The 26,716-nt window shown below is 34.9% G+C and overlaps 1 protein-coding gene across 10 annotated transcripts in view; it reads right to left on the reverse strand.

Moving 5' to 3' along the window:
* CDH18 (cadherin 18) overlaps window positions 1-26,716 on the reverse strand; it is a 1,123,324-nt gene that overhangs the window by 388,079 nt on the left and 708,529 nt on the right. The window contains exons 1-2 of one of the 10 annotated variants that reach the window (XM_025387871.1): window positions 22,918-23,078; window positions 14,464-14,560 (exon numbers count right to left, since the gene is read on the reverse strand). The exons of the other annotated variants lie outside the window; for them this stretch is intronic. The gene's annotated coding sequence lies outside the window, so the exon portion shown is untranslated. Of the gene's footprint in view, window positions 1-14,463; window positions 14,561-22,917; window positions 23,079-26,716 lie in introns of those variants that run through there. 10 annotated transcript variants of the gene reach the window in all.

The following is a 26,716-nucleotide window of genomic DNA, read 5'->3' on the forward strand; positions in this document are numbered from 1 at the left end:
GAGTGTAAGCAGGCAAAGTAGATTTCGGATTCACTAGTTTGAATAAGTTCAGTGGGCTCCAGGAAATAGGGGTTGCCCCTGGTTGTCTTATGCCTGGCCCTGAGATAATTAAGGTAGGGAAAGAGAAACTGGTGTTACCCAGTGTGACAGCGGGATAAAGCATGTGGGTTGGGGGATTGGTTAGTTTAAGTATAAAAGGCAGAGAGTATTGTGCTATCCCTAGAATCCGCTAACCCTGGGAGGGGCTGTCACTTTCTAGTCAACAATGACCATGATGTCAAAATATCAGATACACAAACTAGAAAACAAGGTTAATACAGTGGGGAAGTCAGCATCCCTTTCCTATCGACCCAACACACTACAGATGAGTGACTCCCAAATGTTGGCAATCTCTTCCACACTGAGCTGTACTTGATACCTTGATTATGAGAATTCTGAGGATCTCACTAAGCCTCCTGTCAAATTCCCCATGGCACTGACACAGGGGAGAGGACAGTCATTGCCTCATCCTCCTCCCCATGACACCATTAATTGGGCTTGACCCTGAACTTTCTTGTGCCCATGCTCAGCCCCTACTAAGAGAAAGTGCAATAATAGAACATGATCCTCCCTTCTACACCTACCAATGCAATCTGGTTATTGCCCCTGGCAGCAGGTGGCAGTGGCCCCAGGATGCAGAAGGGAGGCATAAAGACTAATAATCAGGTAACCAGAGGAAAGAGACTGGGCAGCCACCAACCCGGGCAAGAACAACATAGGAAGTCTGTGAGAGGTGACACTCAGTGTGAAGAGATGATCCAAATCCCAGTGCAGGCTCCATTACCCCATCTGACTTTACTTATAAAATACACATTCAAAGATAGCATTCGTAAGACTGCACAGAGCATTAAACCTCAATTGTAGGACCCTTCTGATCACAGATTATCCTGTGTGATTATCCCATGTGATTATCCTGGTCACACACGTGCAAATCTTGGCCTGGATCTTGGGAAAACTTTTATGCCATACCTCATATCCTCTAGGCCTAATTTTATTCTGGCTCCTGTATGGCAACCAGCTGTGCTCAAATGTAACCCAAGCAGCATCTTTCTTTCTATGCCCAGCAAATATCTCATTTTCTAGCTGATGATTTTTTTGCCACTCTTATGTGTTGACCCTATGGGAACCAGCTCAGTGATTCTGATACATGCACAAATGTGGATGTGCAAGGGACCGCACAACCAACGACCAATGAGGAAATATTAACTGATGGAAAATACTCCCTTCTTTGGATCCCTGGACAGACAAGTCTGAAGAATTTCTTCCACAATCTCCTAGCTCCTCACTGGGTGAAACCTCCGTTGCCCACAATGACCAGATGCACAGACACCTTTTTACTCACCTTTCTTTCTGCCCCAGGTCATTCTTCCTAGGGCCCTCCCAAGTTCCTTAGGATGATTTCTCTTTACAAAATAAACCATCTACGTTCAAGCCCTTAAATAAAGCCACACTTTCTGTAGGAACTCTGAATAAGACTGTAAATAAATGAGTTATTTGAAAGAATAAATGAGATAATGGATGTCAAATACCAAGTCTGAGACCTGGTAAATTATAACTGCCTCAGTTTTGTGAGTCCTTGATCCTTCCCTTTCTCTTTCAATTTGAAAAGCTGCTTGATGTACATTTTACAACCAGATGCACAAAAAATTTAGCTTTTGTTACTTAAAAAAAAAAACCTTCAATCTCTATTTCAATATTGAATTATTCAAATGCTGGTAAATTCTATCCGGGCAAATTAAAATAGTCATTTCAGTATTTTACTCTTCTAGATGTGACAGGTGGGGGCGGTGGAGGAGTACCAAGAGTGTCAGTATCCAGGAAGTCATGTCTCCCCTACAGAGGCAACCATCCCTGCTTACTCCCACTGAGAATCCCATATGACAACTCAGTCCCAGCACCCAGGACCACCCAGGTGCTTAATGCCCATTGTCATCTCTGGGCTACTTCTTTGCCCCTTTCAGGGGTTTGGGAAATTCAGTTAATCTCTATCAGTTCTCTTGAGTTGCAGGAGACTGGGGAAGAGGGTGGTTCCCTAAACCCTCTTTGTTGTTTATGCAACACTGCCATTTATTTTGTCTTGCTTATAGGGTATGGTGGTGTTTCATGGACAGAACTTGTTTCCCCAGGTTCTAACTAGGGAATACATTAAGTTCTCTCTGCTTTTGACCATTAAATGTATTTGATCCCTTAGTTGTATTGTCTAGACCTGATTCAGGGATCAGGAGCATTTTTCGAATTCCCACCAGTGTCTAACATGATGCCTCCACTTATGTTCTCCTCCCATCCTCAACCAGCGACATTTTTGTCAAATCTGGATAAGCAGGGAAAGAAAAACAACCAAAAAAGGCCTGCTCATTGTTTAAGGCGTAAACTTGTGGATTAGAGGTCACCAAGATTGCTTCTGAAAACAGAAACCAAGTCTCTTAAAACACATCAAGCATTTTCTCACTACAAAATGAAGTATGCCTTGAGGCGTTTCTATAATAAAACTCTGTGAGCAATCAGCCTGGAATGGGGATTGCGCATGAAGAACACATAATCAGTATAATCAAATTATTATCCTGTCAAGAAGAAAATGTGTCCTTACAGAATCCAGCATCTAGGAAAACCGAGCAGGCTTTTAGTGACTTTTCCATTCAGCCCCAATGCAGAAGAAAGGCAGTCTTTTGCTCAGGGGCACAAGAAAGTGAAGCATCAAGGAAGGAATTCTAAAAAAGTTTTTACAGCTTTACATGCAACTGAGTTTTGTCAGATAAAGAAGGAAGAGAACACTGCAGGTGCAAAGACAAGATGAAGAAAGCAAGAATGCATGGAGAACCTATCTGGTACGAAGTAAGTAGGGCAGCTTAATTAAAGTGCCAGGGAAAGGTGCAGAAAAAGAAATTCTTTTTCTGGGGCAAGACTTCTCAGCAGGGCACTCATGTCTTAATTCATCCAGAACAGTCTCATGTTTTCTCTATAATCCTGGCATGATGATTAATATCTTCCCTTTCCGCTCTTGAAAGTAACTGGATTTGGGCAATATAGTCATTTCACTCAATAGGCAATTCAAGTATGTAGTTAGGGCATTAAAAAAAAATGTACTCTTGGCTGGTGTGGTGGCTCACACCTGTAATCCCAGCACTTTGGGAGGCGAAAGCAGGCTGAACACGAGGTCAGGAGTTCAAGACCAGACTAGCCAAGATAGTGAAACCCCGTCTCTACTAAAAATACAAAATTTAGCTGGGTGTGGTAGTGGGTGCCTGTATTCCCAGCTACTCAGTAGGGTGAGGCAGAGAATTGCTTGAACCTGGGAGGTGGAGGTTGCAGTGAGCTGAGATCATGCCACCACTCTCCAGCCTGGGTGACAGAGCAACACTCCATCTCAAACATAAATAAATAAATAAATAAATAAATAAATAAATAAAGCACTATTAGTCAACACCCACTCATCCTCTGCAAAAAAAAAATTCTGTAATATGACATTTAATAATTCTACAGACTCTTAAAATTGATATCAGAAAAATATCAGATTTTATTTTACTTCTTATCACTTATTTGACAATTAAAAAATTATATGTGGGACACATTAGGAGGAACTAAACCTTGCCTTCATAATCTGACCCTGGCAGGAATATAACTGACATAAAGTTTATATTGAATCGAATAGAATTAGATACACAGATATAAGACAAATAGAAGATAAAGAACACACAATAAAGTGAAAGAGAAATATTTAATATTTATATCAATATCTATTTACCCATCTATATTTTTACATTTTATAAGTGTCATAGAATAATTGACATTTGCTACATACCTCAAAGCTCTTATGTAAAGCAAAAACTTGAAATATAGGCTATTGAATGATGACTTACTTGCTGATTTCATGAATGGAATATTGCTTGATTGATGTAATTTTGTTGGAAAGGGCCTTATTTTAGAATATCAGACTCTAAATGCATAATAAGTGATATACATGTAACGATAGCACCAACACCAATTTACTGATTGCAAAAAATCAGTTTTTCTAAATACACATTTTGGCATTCCACATTATTATAATTATGTTACCTATTGATATGGTTTGGCTGTTTGCCCACCCAAATCTCATCTTGAGTTGTAGTTCCCATAATCCCCACATGCTGTGGGAGGGACCCTGTGGGAGGTAATTGAATCATGGAGGTGGTTACTCCCATGCTTCTGTTCTCGTAATAGTGAGCGAGTTGTCACGAGATCTGATGGTTTTACAAGGGGCCTTGCCTGCTTTGCTCAGCACTTCTCCTTCCTGCCATCACATGAAGAAGGACGTGTTTGCTTCCTCTTCTGCCATTGTAAGAATGTGGAACTGTGAGTCAATTAAACCTCTTTCTTTTATAAAGTACTCAGTCTTGGGTAGTTCTTTACACCAGGGTGAGAATGGACTAATAGACATATATACAAATTATTACATTTCAAGTGAAATGGAATAATATTAGTACGTGTTAGAGGAATAAATATAATAATGCATGATTATCTGCAAAGTTTCCTCCATCCCTCTCCCAATTTCAACACCACCTCCTATCTCTGTGGGGATCCAGCTCTTCAGCTTTATTTCGGATGGTCTGGGTACTGATCCAAGTGGAACAAACTAGAGAAGCCATTATAATTAATAACCTTAGACTCAGTAAATCACTATCAAGAGATATACTATAAAAATCTGTCATACTCCAGGTCCTCAGAGAGATGCATATTAGAACACACCATGAAACATATACTTAAAATTGAATTTACTGCATTTTATTCTAGGGCTTTATCACTTACATATTGTGCATTGATTTAAAAACAAATTATGGTTTGATGTCGGACTGAAACTTACCACTTCGTGGAAAATACGCATGTCATATGAGTTGAGACCATCAGCTCCTCAGATTCCTCACTGGAATCTGGAAAGAGATTGAACCATTTCTATGGTTCTCACATGGAAAGAGATTGAACCATAAAAATCTTAGGGATATTTCTCAATATAAGAAGGAACTCATTTCTATAAAATGAACCCTATCTTCATGGACATTCCTCCCCAGTGCTCAATCTTGCAGTGTACAGAGTTCAGAAAATAGCATAAAAGACCATACAACTCCCCATTCAGCCAAGGAATGAGGGTCCCAGCTCATGTCTGCACTGCAAGTGTGGGGAATGTGACAGGGAAAAGAGATGAAGAAACCAGAGGAGCAAGAATGGGCTAAGATAAAATGGACTTCATTTGATTTTTGAGCTTGATATTTTCTACTGGACTTAAAAAAAAGATGGTATAACTGAAAGTGGACAGAAACTTATGAAATGTAACCATAAAATCATTAAGGGACAAAAGAGTTAAAGCAGCAGAGTCATTATGAAGGGAATGTATGGAGAAAATAAAACTAAATAAAATAATTTTGGTTTAATTTATTGTACTATGCCATATGCCACTAGAATGCTTAGTTTCTGAAGATACAGAGGACATCAATTAATTTATTAATTAAGCACATGCATTCAAACTCAGCATTATCATCCTATGTTTAAGGAGTAAACACATAAATCATCAAGCCTGTTTTCAAAAAAATAATCTGAGTTTCAAATCATGTATCTCGGGTCTTTTCCCCTATCATATAATAAATTACCCAAAAGAGATTTGTTATACAGTTTTCAAGACAACTTGGTGTTCATTTCATTGTACATACCCTGAGAACCAATGGCTAATTTTGAGCATCTTATAATTTCACCTGATAAAATGATCCACTAAAATGAACATAATAGGCATCTTTTAAGTATAAGTATTATATACAATAAATTGGTTTTAATTTTCTTGATAGAGAAAATAAAAAATCTTCTTTTGTAACATGCTAATTTATACTGATTTGAATAATAATAACTCTATCCAGAAATGCCTCAGAAAAAGTTCCAGTGTCACTTTATGACTTCTCGTTCTTAGAAGAAGCTGTGAGGATTAAATGAGATCATCCATTTTTTCAACTACAAAGTTATTTTATATAAGGAATTAGTAGCTTTGCTCAATCTGTTATTACACAATGCTATATTTACATTATTGGGGCTAAAGTATTTGGGACAGTTAATGAGTAGTTCCATTTCAATTCACATTTCAAGATAATTCTGTTATACCAACTCCCAAAATTCTAGTAAGGCAAATCTCTGCCTACTTTTCAAATCAGTTCACAGTTCTTGTAGTCTTACTAGAACAACTAACATATCAACATTGAAATTTCAGAGTTATACAATTTTTAATATTATTTGTTTCTAATTTTTCATGTGGGAAATTCAAGTTTTAAACATCATATAAAATGTTCTACCATAAAGCTCCAGTATTTTAAAGGACTTTAGCTTTTCCATTTTATAAACCAAATGAATATATTATTACTAGTAGGACAAAAATAGGCCTTAGACAAATATGTGTAAGATCTTAAATAGGTAAGAGAGATGAGTTGATTCATAGCTCTTTTTGACAACCAATATATTCCATGTCCTTACTTTGAGTCAGCTGCATAACACTGTGAGGAATGTCAACATCATTTTAGTCCCTTACAGGTCATGTAATTCTTGTCAAAAAAAGAGAGTGGATTCTCACTGTCTAAATACATGTCGTTAGTTACACATGGGAGGATATATTTTGTTGATCTAAACTTGTTCTTCTATGTGCTATCCCAATACAATTTGGGGAGAAAAGATTTTCTCTAGATATTACAAAATCAGAAGGTTATATTAATTTTTCACCATTATATATTTTTATGAGTGCACCTTTGATAAGATGTTTAGCTATGACTAATTTTGATATCTGTATGATATTCTCTTGCTTATCTATAGAGTATCCTTGTGTTATATGATGCTGAGCCTTCCCCAAATGCTTGCAGAGAAAAAGATTTCTTCAACTGGAGCCACATCTCCCCTGAGCAAGTTTATGTGTTCTTGTGCTAGAGGTCTAGGCACCATTAAAAACTATTAATGGTTTCTATTTCAAGAGTTATAACTCAAAATGCTTAAAGGTCTAGGCAAATATAGGAAAACAAGCAGTGTGAATGTAGACGGTGGAGGATAGATGCTCTATGGTCCAAGAGTTCAGTGCATTGTTGCTCTGCATAAATATAGAAATTATGTTAGCTCAATAATACACACCTCTGGGCCAGATATTTACCCAAGTGGACCACCAGTTTGTGGCCTTCACTGTGAATTCAGTCATCTTTTCTTTGTGTGCTTCTACAAAGTAGCATATATTTTAGATTTTCCATTTTTTATTATTATCATCATCTTTAGTTGACATCATTTGACCACTATATCCAATGCAGGACACTAAACACTTAGCCTTTATTGTCTCATCTAAGCTTTACAATATTTCCATGAGATAAGTACTAATATTTTATTCATGGATGTGCAGAGGTCATGTAACTCATGAAAAGTTCTAAAATTTGTGAGTGAAGGAGCTGTTGTTCTATCTCAGAATTAAGTACCTCCAAAATCCAAATTCCTAAGCTTTTTTTTTTTTTAATTCACTAATAGTGAGAATGATAGCATCCTTTTTGTATTTTCAGAACTTAAGGCACTGTCTGTCATAAAACTAGCACTCACCAAATATTAAAATAGCAAATAAAAAGCTGAGCCTGTTTCTACTTTGTTTTACAATTATATAGTTCAATTCATATGCTGTTCTAAAGTCTATTTTTATCTATTCATAAACTTATCGCATCTTTTTTTTATTTCTATAAACTTCTATTCAAGATCCCTTTGATTTTTTTGTCACAATGACAGCGAAGCAAAGCGAAATGAAATAGCACATAGTGTTTGAATGTAGACTTCAGAGAAAAGAAACTTTGATTCCATACTTTTTTAGGATATAGCATATTCCTATATGTGTGCATGTTTTCCAACTTGTTAATATTTCCTAATATAAAAAAGCTATTTTGGGTTTTTATAAAAATAAAATGAGATAAGGATAAGTCTGCTTCATACTGTCAATTAGAGACCAGATTCCTTCCATCTTGTGTCTCTCCCCTGCTCTGAGGCATGAATGTCCTCTGCATTCAGCCAACAGATGGGAAAAGAGAGGATGCAAGATCCTGTGGGAAGTTTTTATAGACCAGGCCTGTATGTAGTATTTACCACTTTCAGCCATGTTCCTTTGGCAAGAACATAGCAATTATAGCCACGAGGCTTGTGTGGACCTTACTAAGAGGTCCAGTAAGTATCAATACACTTTAGTTAGGATTAATGCTAATAACACTATATTTTATGCCTATCAACAAAATGGCATGTGAGTTTCTTTTTTAATTTGGTGTTAGAGAAATCTTGTCTCCCATTGGAAATTGGTGAGCGAAATCCTCTCACTTAGTGGAAATTCTTTGTTTTATACACATTTCCTTAGAGTTTACACAATTATGTCATCATTTAACTGTAATCCTATGCCATAATGTGTTCAAAGTCTTATTCAAATGCAGATAAAAAACTATGTTACATTTGGTAAACAGCCTGCTACTAAGATTCTATTGGCAGGTGAGATTAGTCATCACAGGTATTAAAATGTATTCAGGTAGAGATCAGAAGCTCCCTTGGAAGACACACCCTAAGGTGACCTTAGGGTATGTGAGCTACATACTTGTATATTCTCCTTCCTCTAAGGGCTGGTTGCTAGTCCATAAGTGATGGAAAAGGTTTATTTATATAGTAAAAATGTGTAAAATTTTGCAAATTTCATTGAGGTTTCAAATCAGTTAACTGAGGCAATCAAAAGGGAGATTCTCATTCATTGGCCTGGCTTAATCATATAAAAGCCATTCAAAGAAGGATTGGGCCCTCCATGAGGTCAGGCAAGCTCTTCTACTGGCCTTGAAGATGCAAGCTGCCATGAGTTCTGCAGCCAGAAAAAAAGAATTCTATCAATAATCTAAATTAGCTTGACAGCAGATTCTTCCCCAGTCAAGCGTCCAGATGAGAACATAGCTCAGCTGGCAACTTGATTGCAGCTTTGTGAGATCCTGAGCAGAGCTTCAGTTAAGTCAGTTAAACCTGACTCCTAATAAATAAAAACTGAGATGTAATAAATAAGTTTCAAGTGCATAAAAGCATGGTAATTTGTTACACAAAATAGAAAATTAATACATGCCCAATCCCTCAAGTATACAGGCCTAGAGCACCTCTTTGGAGATGAGAATCCCAATGTTTGTATTTAATCTTTCCCAATGATATTGATCTTCTGAGTTCCAAAGATCTGAGAGTCTATCTAAGATAATTGGATAAGTGCAAATGAAGGATAATCTTATCAAAGGACAGAAGTTCTAGAGAGAAGTATATAAATAGTGAAGGGGAATTTGGTCTGGAACTCAAAGTAAGTACTAATTTTTATGTTGCTAGAAAGAAGTGTTTATTCTGGTTACAAGTCATGGCTAGTTTTGATTGTCAACGTAGGTTCCATGGTACCTTGTGGGAAACTTGGGGAAAAGCTCATGTATATGGATGCAGAGGCCTTTGAAATTCAGGTAATTATCTTGTGAGAAGTGAAAAAAAAGAAACAGCCTGAGCAAGCACGGCTCAGGAACAAGAGAAAGCATGGCTCAGCTTAAAGTATCATCTTTGTCCTGATCTCATATCTCATTAAAAGTCGAAAATGGGCCTGTAATAGTAACAGCTCCTCAGTGGTGGCTACAGCAAAGGGAATAAAGGCACTATCATCTGAAGAAAAACAGTCCGAGACAGAAATTCTGATTGTGTTAACCATACCATAAGATATAATATAAAAATAAGGCATGATGGAAGAGAAGAGGCATAGGAAAGGCAAGAAGTTGAAAATGAAAAGGCACATAGAATGAAATCCTTGATGATATACATTCCCTAGTAGTTGATAAAAACTGAAGCTAAAGATTCGAAGCCTTTGGAAACCCACGTTAAAAATGATGCATTAACAACTTTATGTTTTGTACTTTCAAAATACAAAAAAAAACTTTTTTTTTTTTTTGTTGTGTTTTTTTGAGAGAGAGTCTTGCTTTGTCACCCAGGCTGGAGTGGAGTGTCACGATCTTGGCTCACTGCAACCTCCGCCTCCCGGGTTCAAGCAATTCTCCTGCCTCACCCTTCTGAGTAACTGGGACTACAGGTGCATGCCGCCATGCTCAGCTACTTTTTGTATTTTAGTAGAGATGGGGTTTCACCATGTTGCCCAGGCTGGTTGCAAACTCCTGAGCTCAGGGAATCTCCCCATCTCGGCCTCCCAAAGTGCTGGGAATACCGGCGTGAGCCACTGCGCCCGGCCAAAAAAATCATTTTTGATACACAAAGCAGAAATAATTTTCCCTTCAGTTTCCACAAAGAACGTGTTGCAACACGTAATTTGTATACTGGCAGGTGCAGAAGGGTATGTATTCACTCAGAAGTATGTCATTTCTGCAAACAATGTTATAAAATATAAATTATTTTAAAATATTAAAGCATGTGCAGATTTTACGTAAATGTCCCAGTTTCTATCTTCTCTTGAGAAATGTGAAGATCTGGTGAAATGTGAACTATATTCTGTTTGGCATTGACCTCTCTGACCTGAGAAATGCATGATCAATTCAGAATGGCCTGTTTTCCACATCACCGCAGTCTACATAAGCCAGTCCTCATTTTATTACATCTGATTCTAATTGCTTATTTAAATTATCTGCCTGATTCCTTTAAGCTATTAAGTTGGGGATTTCTAAGATCTTTAACAATATCTTCCACAAGAACTTTATGAAAATATAACAAAGCATTTTATATGTTTCTATAGTAACCATCCTAACATAACTAATCATATTTTCTTTTCAATCTTTGTTCAAAGATAACAGTGAAATCTCCCTCTCAATCGTATAGTCTGCATTTAACATCATGGTTTATAATAGACTTGCTTTTCTCCCCTTATGGTCTTGACCTTGAATTTAGATTTGTTCCTTATTAACTATATATTCACAGGCTTTTAGCAGAAATGTCTTTAATATATTTTAGAAAAATAAAGAACAGATTTAAAGAGAGGTAAATTGAATTGAATTTTACTGTATCTTTTTATTTTTATGTGTCTGCTTACTGAATGCTCACAAGACCTTTTCTGCTGCAACTCATTTATAGGAATACTTATTTCTGTAATGTGTAAAGGACATAACACTAGTAAATGGAACATGAAGTGCTGTAGCTCAGTTTTTACACATTTTAAGTTTCTGGTTGTAATTTAGAAAAATGCTCAGGATGGAGCAGAGGTAGCAGGGAGCATATTCTGTCACACACCATAAGTGCCCTTAAAGGACAGCACTAGACCAGCCATAGTCAATCTTTGGCTTGCATCACAATCACCCAGAAGACTTGTTAAAAACAGACGGCTAGTGGAGTCTGAGGGGATGCTGGTCTAATGAGTTCACAGGTGATATTTCTTCCCATTTTGGAAACACCATTTGGTAGCCACTGCATTCAACCATAATCCTCTTAATTGTAGGTGCTGACTTTTTTTTTCTTGAATACCTGTTAAATCACACTCTGTCTTACATATGGGAGATGCATACTACGTAAATGTTAAAGTAATTAAGGGTTTGCTATTTTGACCTAATAATATTTGACTAATAGGATTTGATGGGCCCCAGTTAATAGAAAAGTCAGCAACTGAGAGAAAAGTGACTAAACTTAGCTTTCAGCTTTGCCTTTTACCTACGTAACTGGAGAATCCCAAGTTTTGTACTTGAAAGTATTCTTCTATTTCTTCCATGTGTATAGGTAGATAGATAGATCTATAGATAGATAGATGGACAGATACAGATTATAAAGATTTAAAGCCATTGGAAACCCAAGCTAAAATGATGCATTATCACTTTTATGTTTTGTACCTTCCAAACATAAATCATTATTGATACATAAAGCAGAAATAATTTATATATATACATACACATAAAATCATAATTTTGCCTATTTTTAAACACAAGTAATCAAAATAGAATTGAATCTTTTAAATTGTTGAATCTAGAAAGAATTTGTTTACTTTTTCCTTAATTTTTATCAGTGTTTTATTCATCATTACATTTCAATTCTTTGTATTTTTAAAATGTTGTAGCCAAATGATAGTCATTGAAAAATAAAGAATTCTGGAAGATACATGTTTTTTATATTTTTAAATTTTATGCATTGGTAATTTTTTTAAATAGTAACTTTATATATTTTTTTTTTTACATACAGACTACACCCAAATTCCAACAGGGCAACTAAAATGAATCAAAGTTATTCCTTAATATAGAGGGGTTTTTTCCCCCTAATAATTTAAGGCAACAACAGGCTGATGTTTACCAAAATTGTCTCTTTCCTTCCTTATCTTTCTTTTACGGACAGACTATATCCAAACTTCAACAGGGCAACTAAAATGAATCAAAGTTATTCCCTAATATAGAGGTTTTTTTAATTCCTCAATAATTAAGGCAACAATAGGCTGATGCTTAACAAAATTATCTGCTCCTGGCCATCCAGCTGTTTCATATTTCCTTCCTTTCCTTGTAGGTTTGACTATAATCGCTGAGTCCTTGCCAAAGGAACATGGCTAAAAGTGGTAAAAACTACATTCAGGCATGGTCCATAAAACCCTCCCACAGGAGCATTTACTATCATATGGGACTGATTTTTTAAAAAAATCAATCAAAAGCCTACCCATTTTTGAAGAAATCCTATTGACAAAGAAATAATGATCCTGGATGGTAACATTTTGATAACTTGAGTCTCAGATAAACCTTTGGATCCTGAGGCTTAAATATACAGGTGGAAAGTTACAGGAGTCAGTCCCAAAGAACAGCTTATTTTCCACTGCCTACTCTAGATGTAGTTATGGAAGAAAAAAGTGCAAGAAATAACTATAAGGTACAACTAGATGGTTTATAAACAATAATGGGCCAGAGAGTTCCTGTTACCTGGAAAAAGCAGTGTCTTATCCCCAGGAGTATTTAAATATTGATATGAACTGGAAACATCTGTTTGTTTCTTATTCCTCTTTTTCCCAGGAGGGAACGTTTGTTGCTGTTACCCTGTTTCAGTTCTGCCCTTGATTTGGAATATCTGTAGGGGTGGGGTGGGATTGTCTTTTAGATATTGACCATTTGGAGAAGACTATTACCCAAGGATCTTTAAATTTAACATATGGGATACATGTTCGTCTCCTTTGGGGTGGGGTGAGTAGGTTTCATGTAAAGCATGAAGATTCAAACAGTTATTTAGTTACCAGAAGGGAAAACTCAGGTAGGGATTGGTTCATTGTTTGCTCAACCAATGCTCCAGTTTTCTTGGGCACACAGCTATGCTAACTTCCTAGCCTTCCTTGAAATTAAACGTGGCTATGTAACTCAATTCTGGCCAATGGATTAACTCACTTCTTGGCACGGCTCATAAAATCCTCCTTGTGATCAATCCTCCATTTGCTCTACCCATCTGGTGGATAAACACAGAAAAAACTGAGGCCTTTGAAGAAGGCTGCACCACGGTAGAAGAGAGAATCCCCCAATGACTATGAAAACAAAGACCCTCACCACGCGCAACAGACTTCCGATCACTTGTGTTAAGCCACGGAGACTTGGAGATTTGCCTTTCAGCAATATTACTGTACTACCGAAGCAAGTGTGCTACAGTTTGGGTAGGATTTCACTTTGGCTAAACACTTTCGAACTGTAAAAAAGATCACTGTATTAAATGTTGTTAAAAGTGGGGAAAATTGTCATTTTATTCAACATTGTGAAAGCAATACTAGAAAAGTCTTCCTAAGTAACTGTACTTTACAGTATGCTTTGCATTTTAAATGGGTGTATGCTTTGATTGAACAATTCTAATTTGGGGATTTTTTCCTAACAAGAAAAAAGTGAACAATTGCACAAGAATGTAAATACGAGGATATTCGTAAAGGTAGAGATTATAAGCATCCAAAAGTCAAGATGAAAAGGGGCGAGTTACATACTTCACAGCATGGGCTCATAAAAGAATACAGTGTAGCTATTAAAAGGGTGTCATGTAATATTTTTTATTGACTTATTCAAAGCTATGTGTGAGACACTTATGTTTGTAGTAACATAGATTGAAGAAATAGAACTGGTCCTTTCCTCTTGGAACATTACAGCTTGGAAGTAGGGTCTAAAACAAGTCAACAAGTAAACAGAATTATGTAACTGAGATTACAGCAAAGAGGATTTCAGTGTCAAACAAAGGCACCGATGTAGGAAAACAGAAGCATATTCTTCGTCCTTAAGAGACAGATGTTTGAGGACAGGCTGTGCTACCTACTTCACTTAAAATCTGGGAGAAGCGGTTTAGGAATCAAAATAATAGCTATTCACAAAATCATTTTGCATCTTATATATCATAATACATGTAAAGCATTTCATATAATATCTGACATATATTAGGTGCTCAATAAAACTAGCTATTGTTAATAATGTTATTATGATGATTCATTACCACTTTCATTATTGACTTGGAAAGCACTGCATACTAACTCAGTTGTAAGAAGATAGTTGTAGAACAGAGGGTTCAATATGTTCCCGTTTTTGAAAACCTAGGTGGATGAAAAGGAGAAAATAAGTTTTCCAAAAACTTTTCCCTTGAGGTATGGGAATTTGAGGGGAATTCCAACTTATTCTTTATAATTTTAATTGTTTTAATTGTCTATGAGTGCCAATATTTTTGAGAGAGACAGCCAGATGTTATCCTGTTGTGATTAGATTGCTAACTTTATAAAACTTACATGCTTAAAACGCATGAAATGGCAGACCTTCAATATAATTCTAAAATATGCAAATTAGAGTTACTACTAGAACGTATTTATATTATTCTTTGTCATAATGTCAGAATACAAAAATAGGGCACACAAACAATTATTAGGAATTTAAGCAACAGATCTTTTCATGCTGCCCTGGTACAATGGTTCCATCTAGACAAGAAAAGCCTGTGAATGTTGTCTGCTTCCTGAGTTATTTCTGTGGCTGACGGAAAGTAGATAATTTATCTACCTAACAGAAACAAAGTTCCTACCGTGTGGCAGGCACAGTGGTAGACAGTTTATATCCATTCTCCCATTCTCTCATTTAAGCCTTACAATTATTCAAATAGAGAGGTATCACAGAGACTCATCTTATCCATGAAAAAAATCAAGGGTCATAAACATTAAGCAATTTAACTACAACTATGTAATTTGTAAGTAGCACAAAAATGTAATAAAATAATAACTTATATGACATGAGTCTATGATAAATGTACTCTCATACCTGAAAGTCATCTTATAAAAAAAAAAAAACCTCTTTTTTATGGTGGCACAAAGTAAAAATTTCAATTTCAATTTTTAAAGACTTAATTTTTAGAACTAGTTTGCAAATGTTTCAAAATTTTAAAAAGTAACTACTATTCAAGGAGATCAAACAGAGGCTAAAAAATGTCTCTAGCTTATTACTAAGAATTTTTCACTAATTCATGCATTCAAATACCTACCATTATATACCCTCATTTTTATAAACAAAATATAAATTATATGATATTAAAGCCCCTTTCAAGTCCAGTGAATGATAATCTAATCTAAGCTTTCTTCAGCTAAAGTTATCTTAACTTGTTCATTACACTTAGTGCTTTAATCTAAGCAGAATCAATTTTTTTAAAAAAGCAAGTGTAATGTTACAAAGAGAGATTTTTATGGGGTGGTAAGATTGCCCTAAGTGATTGAAAGGTTGTGTCAATTCTTAAGGTAAATAGCAAGACTTGTAAGCCTTTAAAAAGAAGTTTGCCAAATAACTGCTTGTTTTTCTTAACCCTAGTATGGGGGAGTATGTATTAATACATTAAATACTGACTTCACAACAATTTCCATATTTATAAGGAAATGATGAAAAGGGGGGAAAAAAAAAACACCTAAATGTTCTAGTTCACTGTTTAAATCTAAGTTCTGATATCTGTTACTTGTATGATATTGGGTAAATTTATTGAAATATCTGCTTTATTATTTCCTTGGGTATGAATTAAATAGAACTTAAAAACACAGATTGGTATAAGCATATCTACAGTAGTAGATATAAAGTATTCATTAAAATAATGGAACAACACTGTGATTGTAGCAAGCATTTGGTAAGCTTCAATTGAAGTATTTAGAAGTACCAAAATATGAAAGGCTTATATAGGAAATGGGATATGTGTGCATCAGAGAGAGATTATAGATATTTAATTAAATATATTTGATTTGTTTAATTAGTTGTTTCTTTCAAAGACATAGTTGGAGTCTCCTAGTCTGGGCCTAACATGCTTGAATTATTCTACCATGGCCTCTTCTCAGAGTTTCATTTGATGTCATGTCTATATACACGTTAAGAAAATATTTACTTACATCTTTTAAAGGTGACTTAACGAATTGTTTGCTTCAAATCCTGTTCTGTCCTACCAGGTAGATTACAGAAAACTATGTACACAAAGCCAAATCCTGATGTATTTCTATTTAGGGGCATTAAATATACCATGTAAACATACATTTGACATTATAGAGAAATATGTTCCCAGAGTATAGTATGAACCAGGCTTCTATTTTGGGAAAATACTCAAAGAAATCATCATGTTCAGGTAAATCCCTATATGCACTTCTATTTCTTTTCTTTTCTATGATCTCACTGACCCACAAACCACACACTGAAACTCCCTTAGATGGATACAAAAGATAAAGCCATTCAAAAGTTACCAAAAAGTCCACAAGCAGAGGCCTAGCTATATTAGAGACGTAAGTACATTAAATTGTATTTAAATTCGGCTTCCAAACAACAAATACCATTCACGTATACAGAGGTGAATGCAAATTGAGTAATTTTAAACAAGAAGAAGCATTTTTAGAAATCCTAAAATGAAGAGTAATTATACTCATTTAGATAACCATCGAATCTATAGGATTTAGCTTTCAAGTGAATTAAGCATTGAAGAAGGATAGATTTATTTGACAGTTTGTTGAAGAGCTCCTCTAAATTGCAATATTTTTGGTTGATACGCGTGTGTACAAGACCAACTACTTTGAAAATGAAGTGCTGTGAAAAATGTCAAGAGATCAATTTGATGTAATCATTGCTCCGGACTTAAGCACTGTGGAATGAACTACAGTAAATTATTCAAGTATCTCATTTTGAAGGGCACATTAAATAGCATTTAATTATATCTGTTCAAAACATGAAGGGATTTTTAATGCAATATCCAAAATCTAAAATTAGTTGGAAAAATCTGTTTGAAACACTTGCATGCTCATAGAGAAACACAAAAAATCTCAGAAACTTTCCAAATAAAGATGCCATTAACTCTGGGAAGGAATGTTTCCCATTTAGTCACTTATCTATTGTTAATCTTATCTCTAAATTCTTATTGACTCTGTTGGCTGTAATTGTTGACACTGCAAACAATTTCTATTTACTCTTACTTAGCGTGAAGCCTATAGCCCTGCAGGGAGCCCCTTTGAATTCACACACTTAATTACTTCCTGTTCTCCAGGGAAGTGTTATTCTGGCAAAAGGAGAGGTGAAAGAGTTTATTAAATGGTGCCATAAACTAGACAGTCATATTATAGAAGGGATGTGTATGAAGGCAGAGGGCAGATAAAATATTAATAAGAAAAATATCTAACATTTGGAAATGACAAAAAGGGAAGAGAGTAAGCCCTTTCAATGCCTTATTATAATAGAGTGTCCAAAAGTTATGTAAATATCTAGACACATATTTCTTTGTCTTATGTGCTCTCCACTATTGATTAAAGACCAATACTCTGTTGAGTTACATGATAACTAGAGTTTTTTGTCAAGACAAATGCAAATGGTTCTGCCCAGTAGAAACTATAACATCAAAGGTCATGGTTTTATTGTCATGCAGAACATCAGTTTTGTATCCAGTAAAATAGATTTACTCTAGTCTAACGTTCATTATTCAAATGCTGATAAATACCCAGGTCTTCAAGTGCCTCCCCACCCCCGCCCCGGAGATGGAGACTCACTCTTGTTGCCCAGGCTGGAGTGAAGTGAAGTGATCACAGCTTACTATAACCTCCACCTTCTGGGTTCCAGGTATTCTCCTGCCTCAGCCTCCCGAGTAGCTGGGATTACATGCATGCACCACCACGCCCAGCTAATTTCCATATTTTGAGTAGAAAGAAGGTTTCACCATGTTGGCCAGACTGGACTCGAACTTCTGACCTCAGTTGATCCACCCGTCTCGGTCTCCCAAAGTGCTGGGATTACAGGCGTGAGCCACTGCGCCTGGCCTCAATCAAATGACTTTGGAATTACCTATATTACTCTGCTGGTTCCCTAACTGATGGGTTCAATTACATCTTATATATGTTCATTCTGTATTCTATTATAGCTATGTTAAACTATCCTGTAGTTCAACAGGGTAACACATTTTTAGTATTTTTTTTTTTTTTTTTTTTTTGAGATGGAGTCTAGCTCTGTGGCTCAGGCTGGAGTGCAGTGGCGCGATCTCGGCTCACTGCAAGCTCCGCCTCCCGGGTTCACGCCATTCTCCTGCCTCAGCCTCCCGAGTAGCTGGGACTACAGGCGCCCGCCACCACGCCCGGCTAGTTTTTTTTTTTTGTATATTGTTTTAGTAGAGACGGGGTTTCACTGTGTTAGCCAGGATGGTCTCGATTTCCTGACCTCGTGATCCACCCGTCTCGGCCTCCCAAAGTGCTGGGATTACAGGCTTGAGCCACCGCGCCCGGCCCTTTTTGGTATTTTTTATATGGAACTTCATGGTGTATCTTTACTAATTGTAATACACTTTGAATATCACAACTTAGATGATATCATATACAAATGTGACTATTAAAATTTTCAACAACATATTATCTCTGTGAATTACTGCTAGATTTGACCTCCTTCCATTAGTATTCTTTGTTCAAAAGTTATCTGTGCAACTCATAATACATGTCTTACAGTATTATTTTATTCATTTTTGGGAAGAAAATTGACAATTCAAAAGCAATGCTCACAATTTACAGTTCTTCCCTTGCTATTCTTTGACTCTGTGTCTCATTACTTCACCTAGAAAATATTCTGAGTATAGGAATAGTTTATTATCTTTCATAATTCATTGTATATAACATTTAAGCAGATGTGCATTCAGTAATAAATTCATTTTTATTATAAAATGCAAGCTTAACATATAAGCCACATTATGTTGTGGCTGTTTTCTTTTTAAAGTTATGCCAAAATGTGTAATTTTCTTGGAATCATTAAGTCAAATGTATCTTAAGAGATAAAGAATTTCATACACAGTGTTTAAAAATTGGAACTATTCTGAGTATTTTCTAAATTAAAATAATAGTTTGGATTATTATATATTAAAAATATTAAGGACAAAGATTCATTTCAGTGTTTTACTTTAGTTTCAAAAATAGTTTTGTATCCAAACTCTCTTAAGTATTACTGCATTGAAGGCATAGCATCAATATATGCTAATTGTGATGTTAATTAAGACACCAAACCTTAGAAAGAAGTCTCAGAAAATTTTTCATTATACATAATCACTGTCATCTTAGAATTAATGCCCTAAGAGAATGCCAGAAAAAAAATACATATGTATGATTATGGAACAGATATTACTATAGTTATGTCCTCACTGATAAATTAAAGAAGAACAAAATATGAAATTTAACTGTAAGTTATTAGGTATCATGATATCTTTGGATGAAATTTTGTTATCTTTATAAAACTAATACTACATTTATATGACCAGATGACTTTCAAATTAATAACAAGATTAATATATGCTATTAAATATATTTATCCCTTTAAAGGAAAGGTGTGCTTGGGCTTTTCAAGGTAGTTTAACCCTGAAACAGAAGAAATAATCTGTGCAAGATACTCTGCTTGCCACATACCTCAGACAGCCCCAAATGCTAGTTCCAGAGCACTGATCTTGACTTACAGAATCAAAATCTGTGGGCATTGTCTGAAAACTACATTTTAAACAAGCTTTTCAGATGATTCTTTTGACAGTTTGGAATCTAATGTTAGAAAGCTAATGCTTAGCATCACTGGTCTTGAGAAATGATGTAAACACTTCTTTGAAAGGAAGATTGAGTTCAAATTGTGTTAGACTCTGTGATACCATTAGACTAAAGCATTCAAGTCGCTTTTATGAAATCACTGAGCAGTTTACACACTAAAACCTACTCTTGGTCATACCGGTATTCACACAATGACTATCCATTGATTGTTTACTACATCAACAATTTCCTTTTTTTTTTTTTTTTGGTAGGGCTTTGGGATATATTTGACTTCTAAGCATGAGTGTTGCACTTTCATTTCTATTGATTTAGAAAAAGAACCATAATTGTTTTGTCCAGTATTCAATTTTCAAAGTGATTGTTTTTTTATATTTGTTTATATAGTTTAAATATTACATTTGTTCAGTATCATATCTTAAATGTAAAGATTATATTTTGAATATTAGCTAGAGTTTGAAAATGCCAAGTGAATTGGATCTGAAATAAAAAGCGTTTGATGTTCTGTTTTTAAGGCAAAATGCATATTCTACTTGAATTTTACTTCTAAATGCAGAACTAAATCTCAACTTGTAAATATACAAGAATAGATGAGAGTTTACTGAAGCAATGTACTCACTCTTTTCAATATTAAAATAATACTTTTGATTAGTATAATGCTAATATATAATATATAATATTAAACTATTATTCATGTCATCTTCGTTTAAATTACATTTGACTTTCTGAAACATGACTTAAAGAATACAATTTGATTTATGTGTTTTATAGGCCATAAAGTGTTTATATCTTTTTAATGCGTGATTATTTTTATGTGCAGTAAAGCATGGGTTGTCAGTTGGATATGTTGAAATGTATAATCTTTAAGCCTTTTATGGAGATTTCTGTGAATAGCACATCTTTTTCTATATATTTTCAACTGACAGTCAATGGGAAGTTAAAATTATAGCTACAGTTGGAGCCCCATGTTCTACTAAAAAGTCTGAAAACAAATTTTGCAGCAAGGTCGCCTACTTCAGTTCATCTCTTGCTATAAAAGACTGTTAACAAAATTGTTTTCACTAAAACCTTGATGGTTTTGGCAGTTGAGTCTCTGAGGTAAACTTAAGACCTATTAATGGAACAGAATGAGAACAATAAAAGGGGAACTAAACAGTCCTGAAATGAATTAGAAATGTGGAAAAGTTATTAAATACTGTCTAACACAGCAGTATTTTACCCTTGAGGCTAATTTCTATTTTAAGTTGAAATCTATCATTTCATTTCTTACCGAAAAGAGTTGCTATACAAAATACTAAAATTATAAAAAATATATAAATCATCCAAAAGAGTATATAAGTATATTGCACAATATTATTATTATTTAAAGTATAACAGATACATAGATTAAAAGAAATGCGGGAAATAAATAATATAAATGTTTTACATACTTGTAACAACTCTGTTTTAAAATAATATAAATGTTTTAAATTTTGTAACAACTCTGTATTTTTTTAAAAAGTATTGGTGTGAATCATTTTTTATGTTATTTTATCATTTTATTGTTACTTGAAAGGACAGGATTATTTCTAGCAACTTTCAGTAATAAATTGCAATCTTTAAAAAAAATTTTATACAATCTCTCTCTTTCCACTGAACTAGTATGATATGCAGTATAGCAAGGTTATAAAATAATAGCATTTATAAATAACAGAACAAAAGCAAACTAGGGACAATATAATTAATTGATAATTAATATTTCACACTATTAAGACATTATGCATTTTTGCAAAGTGATATTGGTAGTTTGAGATGTTACAGCAGTTCAAAAAAAATAATAATGTATCACTAAAGAACATACATTTATCCCACCACCTGCTTTCTTTTTCCACTGCCTTCCATATTATAGGTGAAAAATGATTTCAAAGTTACATAACTTTGTGGTTAAGGGAATGAACTCTGGTGCCAACACATCAAAGTTCAAAATCTAGGTCTATCTTTAACAATCTCTCTGGCTGAGGCCAAGTGACTCAATCTCTAAATCCTTCATCTTAACTTGTGCAATGTAAACAGCATGTACTTTGGAAGGTTGGTGTGACCGTTAAGCTATAATGACATCCAGTTTATTTTAAATGCTGTCAAGAGTACTAGCTGTTATCAAGCAAATCAGATTTGCATACAGCATTTGGCATGATGTCTAAAAAGGGACAGTAAATCTGTAATGTGATTTCGTATACCTAAGAATAACTCGTTATGTTTTATATTAGTGTAAAATATGTCGGTTGAAAAATGCATTACCATTTGTTGTTTACATCTTAAATTGTCAAACAAAGATAACAAACTGTAGTTAAGAGCAAGAGATCTGGCTTTAGAAAACAGAGTTCTATAGGGTCTTGATCTGTTTGCTCAGGCTAGAGTACAGTAGCGTAATCATAGCTCACTACATCCTAGAGCTTCTGGGCTCAAGTGATCCTCCCGTTTCAGCCTCCTGAGCAAGCTAGGACTACAGGCATGCACCGTGACACTCAACTAATTTTTATTTGCAAAAATGTAAAACAATGCAGCTCTTCTTACTATAATTTTTAAATATAGCTATTTTTCATAACAACAGGTGACAAGCTAATATGCAATGAGCTGTTATTGTTATTTTAGAAAATTAAAAGGAATGTGATTATCATTTCTTAGTTTTAATTTCTTATATGGTGAATGTTGATAGATCTAATCTACGGAAACAAAATCTCATTATGGTCCTCAATAAATTTGAGAGTGTGTGAGACCAAAAAGTTTGGGAACTTCTGTATCATGCCGTTTTATTTCCATGACCACAGAGGTAGCAAGGAATTTCAATTACTTTTTCACAATCACATGTTTCTTTTTAAGCAAAAAAGTAAAACAACAATAAAACTGATTAACTCACATACTTTGGCTGAGGCATCTCTAATTATCACACCACTCAATCTTTATTACTTGATATGGGCCCAGAATTGGACCTTGAATAAAGCCAGCTGACAATAATCTTTCTTGGGAATCTAGAATTTAGACTCTGTTTGGTAAAGTACATTAGATGACTGCAGTACTTAAAATGAAAATGCACCCAGTACCTGATTTAGCTTTGGTGACATGGTGAGTCAAAGCCACATGCAAGCTAAAAGCTATGCAGTAGAGGAGATTGCATGAGTAAGCAAAGAAAGCTAACTGGCAAACAGAATCAAAATCATGGAGAGGACAGAAACAGAGACAAGAGGCAATCATTTCAGTTGCCAAATATGAAGAAGCAACCCTAATTGCTGACATCCAGTCCGAGTCTCCACAAGCCAGTTAAATTTTTATTTCCTGACTTAGGATGTTCCTGAGATTTGCTGTGTTTCCTCGCAATCAATCTTTCTCTTTTGAGTATGTGTGTTACTCCGGTAATGTGTCTGTTATTGTAATAAACTTTCATAGAAATATACCACATATATAGCAGGGTGGCCACACGGGTTTAAATATACACTTCAGTGATGTTTATAAAGTGAAAACACCCGTGTAATCACATCCAGCTCAAAAATTACATCACCAGTATCCAGATGTCTACACATGTCCCCTTTGGTCACTGGTTTTCTACAAAGGTAACCTACCTCTGCTGTTGATTAACTTGAAATCAACATAATTATGTCATATGATATACTATTCTTTTTGTGTGGATTTGTTCATTTATCATTATGTGAGTGGGATGTATCCATTCCATAAAAAAATAGCAGTGGCTCGATCTTTTCATTGTTATATATTATTGCATATGACAAATTACCAATATTTATTTATGCATACTGTTATTGATGCACATTGGGTTGATTTAGTTGGGAACCATAATAAATAATGTCACTATAAATACACATATACTTGGCTTCGGGTGCCTATACATATATGCATTATTTATGTGATACATATACAGAGCTAAGAGAAGAATGGCTAATAATTTTTTCTTTTTTTTTTTGCTATCCTTGACCATTTATGTTTTCACATACAACTTGTAATTAACTTATACCAAAAACATAACAGTGCACACTCATTACCAGTTTATTCCCAAACAGCTTTCCAATGTAGCTATTTCTCCTTATCTCATTGATTTCTACGAGTTACATTCTGAGATAACTGCATTGTCTAATATATATGTAATATTATATATATGTGTGTGTGTGTGCACGTGTGATATACCTCCTGTGCTTTATCCCTCTCCTCATGATCTGTTTTGATGAATAGATTATTAAAATAGATTTATTAACATTTTCTTTAATAGTGATTTATGGTCAAGAAACAAAATCATGATGTTATTCTCATGTGTTTTTTTCCCCAAAAGTTGTATTGTTTTAACATTCACTTTTAGCTCTACAATCCATCTGGGACTTGCTTTTTTTTTTTTTTTTTTTTTTTCCCCTCTAGAGACAGTGTCTAACTCTGTCTTCAGTTGAGTGCAGTGGCATGATCATATTTCACTGTAGCCTTAACCCCCTGGGGTCAAGTGATCTTCTTGCCTTAGCCTCCCAATGTAGCATGACTACAGGTGCACACCACCATGTCTTTTTTTTTTTTTTTAATTTTTTTGTAAAGACTGGGTCTCATCTTGTTGCCTAGACTAGTCTTGAACTCCTGGACTCAAGCAATCCTCCTGCCTCAGCCACCCTAAGTGTTGAGATTTACAGATGTGAACCACCACACCCAGGGTCTTACTTTTGCATATGGTGTGAGACAAAGGTCATGGTTCAATTTTTTGTGAATTGAATATTCAGTTGATTCAGGAACATATCTTAAAAAGGCCATGCATTCACAATTGCATGGTGTGGCCACCACCTATGTCACAAATTATATGGCAGTATTTATGTAGGTAGGTTCTAAGCTCTCCATTCTATTCCATTATTCCATTTGTCTCTTCTGAGAATTCTATCACACTGCTTTACCAAGATGCATTACAATTAGTTTTGATGTAAAATAGTGCTAGCCCTCTAACCTTTTCTTCTTCAAGATTATTTTTGCTATCTTTGGCCAATTGCATTTTCACATATATCTTACAACTAGCTTGCACATAAAAACATACATGTGCACACACATTGACAATGTATGCTACAGACCTATATTAAAAGAATTCACATTTTCATAACCCTTAAATCCTTAACATGGTATATATTTCCTTTTATTTATGTCTTCTTTGTTTTTTCCATTAATGGTTTTAGGAATTTTGTATGTGTATAAGTCTTAGATATCTTTCATTAGATTTATTTCTAAGTATTTAATGTTTTCTGATACACTTACGCATATATATGGCACGTTACATTTATAAATGTATATAAATTTATATACATTTTCATTTATTTCATTTATTTCATTTATTCATTTCATAATTTCATTTATTAATCTGTAGAATCTGTGGAATTGTTTATGTACATAGTCATCCTCCTTTAAATATCATGATTAAAAATTTCTTCTTTGTTAGACATTACACTCGTAGTTCATTTCTTTGCATTAGCAGAGGCCTCCTGTACAATTTTAAATAGAAGTCCTGGTAACAGACATTTTTGACTTGTTCTTGATTTCTACAAGAATGTTTTAATTATTTTTGCCAATAAATATGTTTGCTTTCAATACATTTTTACCTGGTAAATGAAATGCTGTTTTACAGCTTCCCTTGGTATCTGTGAGGGATTCATTCCAGGACCCACCAGGGGTACCATAATCTGTGCATGCTCAACTCTCTGATATAAAATGACATAGTATTTGCACATAATATACGCACATCCTCCCATATACTTCGAATCATCATTAGATTACTTACAACCTAATAAATGTAAATACTATGTAAATGGTTGTTATATTGTATTTGTTAGGGAATAATGACAGCAAAAAAGTCTGTGTATTTTCTGTACAAAGCCAACCATACAGTTTTTTTTAAAAATATTTTGTATCTATAGGTAGTTGAATCCAAGAATATACTACTCATGGATATGGAGGATCATTTGTATATCTAAGAATTTTGTAATAAATTGACATTGAATGTTAGCCAATATTTTTGTCTGTACCTCTTGAGAGAAACATGTAATTTTTCTCCTATGTCCTATACAATTTTTGAAATCTATGGAGTTTCAAACTTAAATGACCACGTGTTTCTGAAATAAGTTCAGCCTAGTTATTTTTTATAGATCTTGTATTTTTGTGTCAATATTTTTATGATTTTTGAATTTATGTTTAGGGGAGACTCTGGGTTTTGTTTTTCTTTCTTCCTTTTTTTTTTTTTTTGAGACGGAGTCTCGCTGTGTCGCCCAGGCTGGAGTGCAGTGGTGCGATCTCCACTCACTGCAAGCTCCGCCTCCCGAGTTCACGCCATTCTCCTGCCTCAGCCTCCCTTGTAGCTGGAACTACAGGTGCCCGCCACCACGCCCAGCTAATTTTTGTATTTTTAGTAGAGATGTGGTTTCACCATGTTAGCCAGGATGGTCTCGATCCCCTGACCTCGTGATCCACCCGTCTCAGCCTCCCAAAGTGCTGGGATTACAGGCATGAGCCATCGCGCCCGGCCTTGTTTTTCTTTTGTTGTAATATCACTAGTTGATCTCAACAAACCATTATTGTCCTATTCTGCAGAAGAATTTATCGTAAAATGCTGTTACTTTAAATTAAAATATTGTAAAGAATTTACATCTGATGCCACCAGGCCTAGAGTTTTCCTTAGGGGAAGGTTTTTATAGTACT

This window comes from Theropithecus gelada, chromosome 6, assembly GCF_003255815.1.
Source record: "Theropithecus gelada isolate Dixy chromosome 6, Tgel_1.0, whole genome shotgun sequence".
NCBI lineage: Eukaryota > Metazoa > Chordata > Mammalia > Primates > Cercopithecidae > Theropithecus > Theropithecus gelada.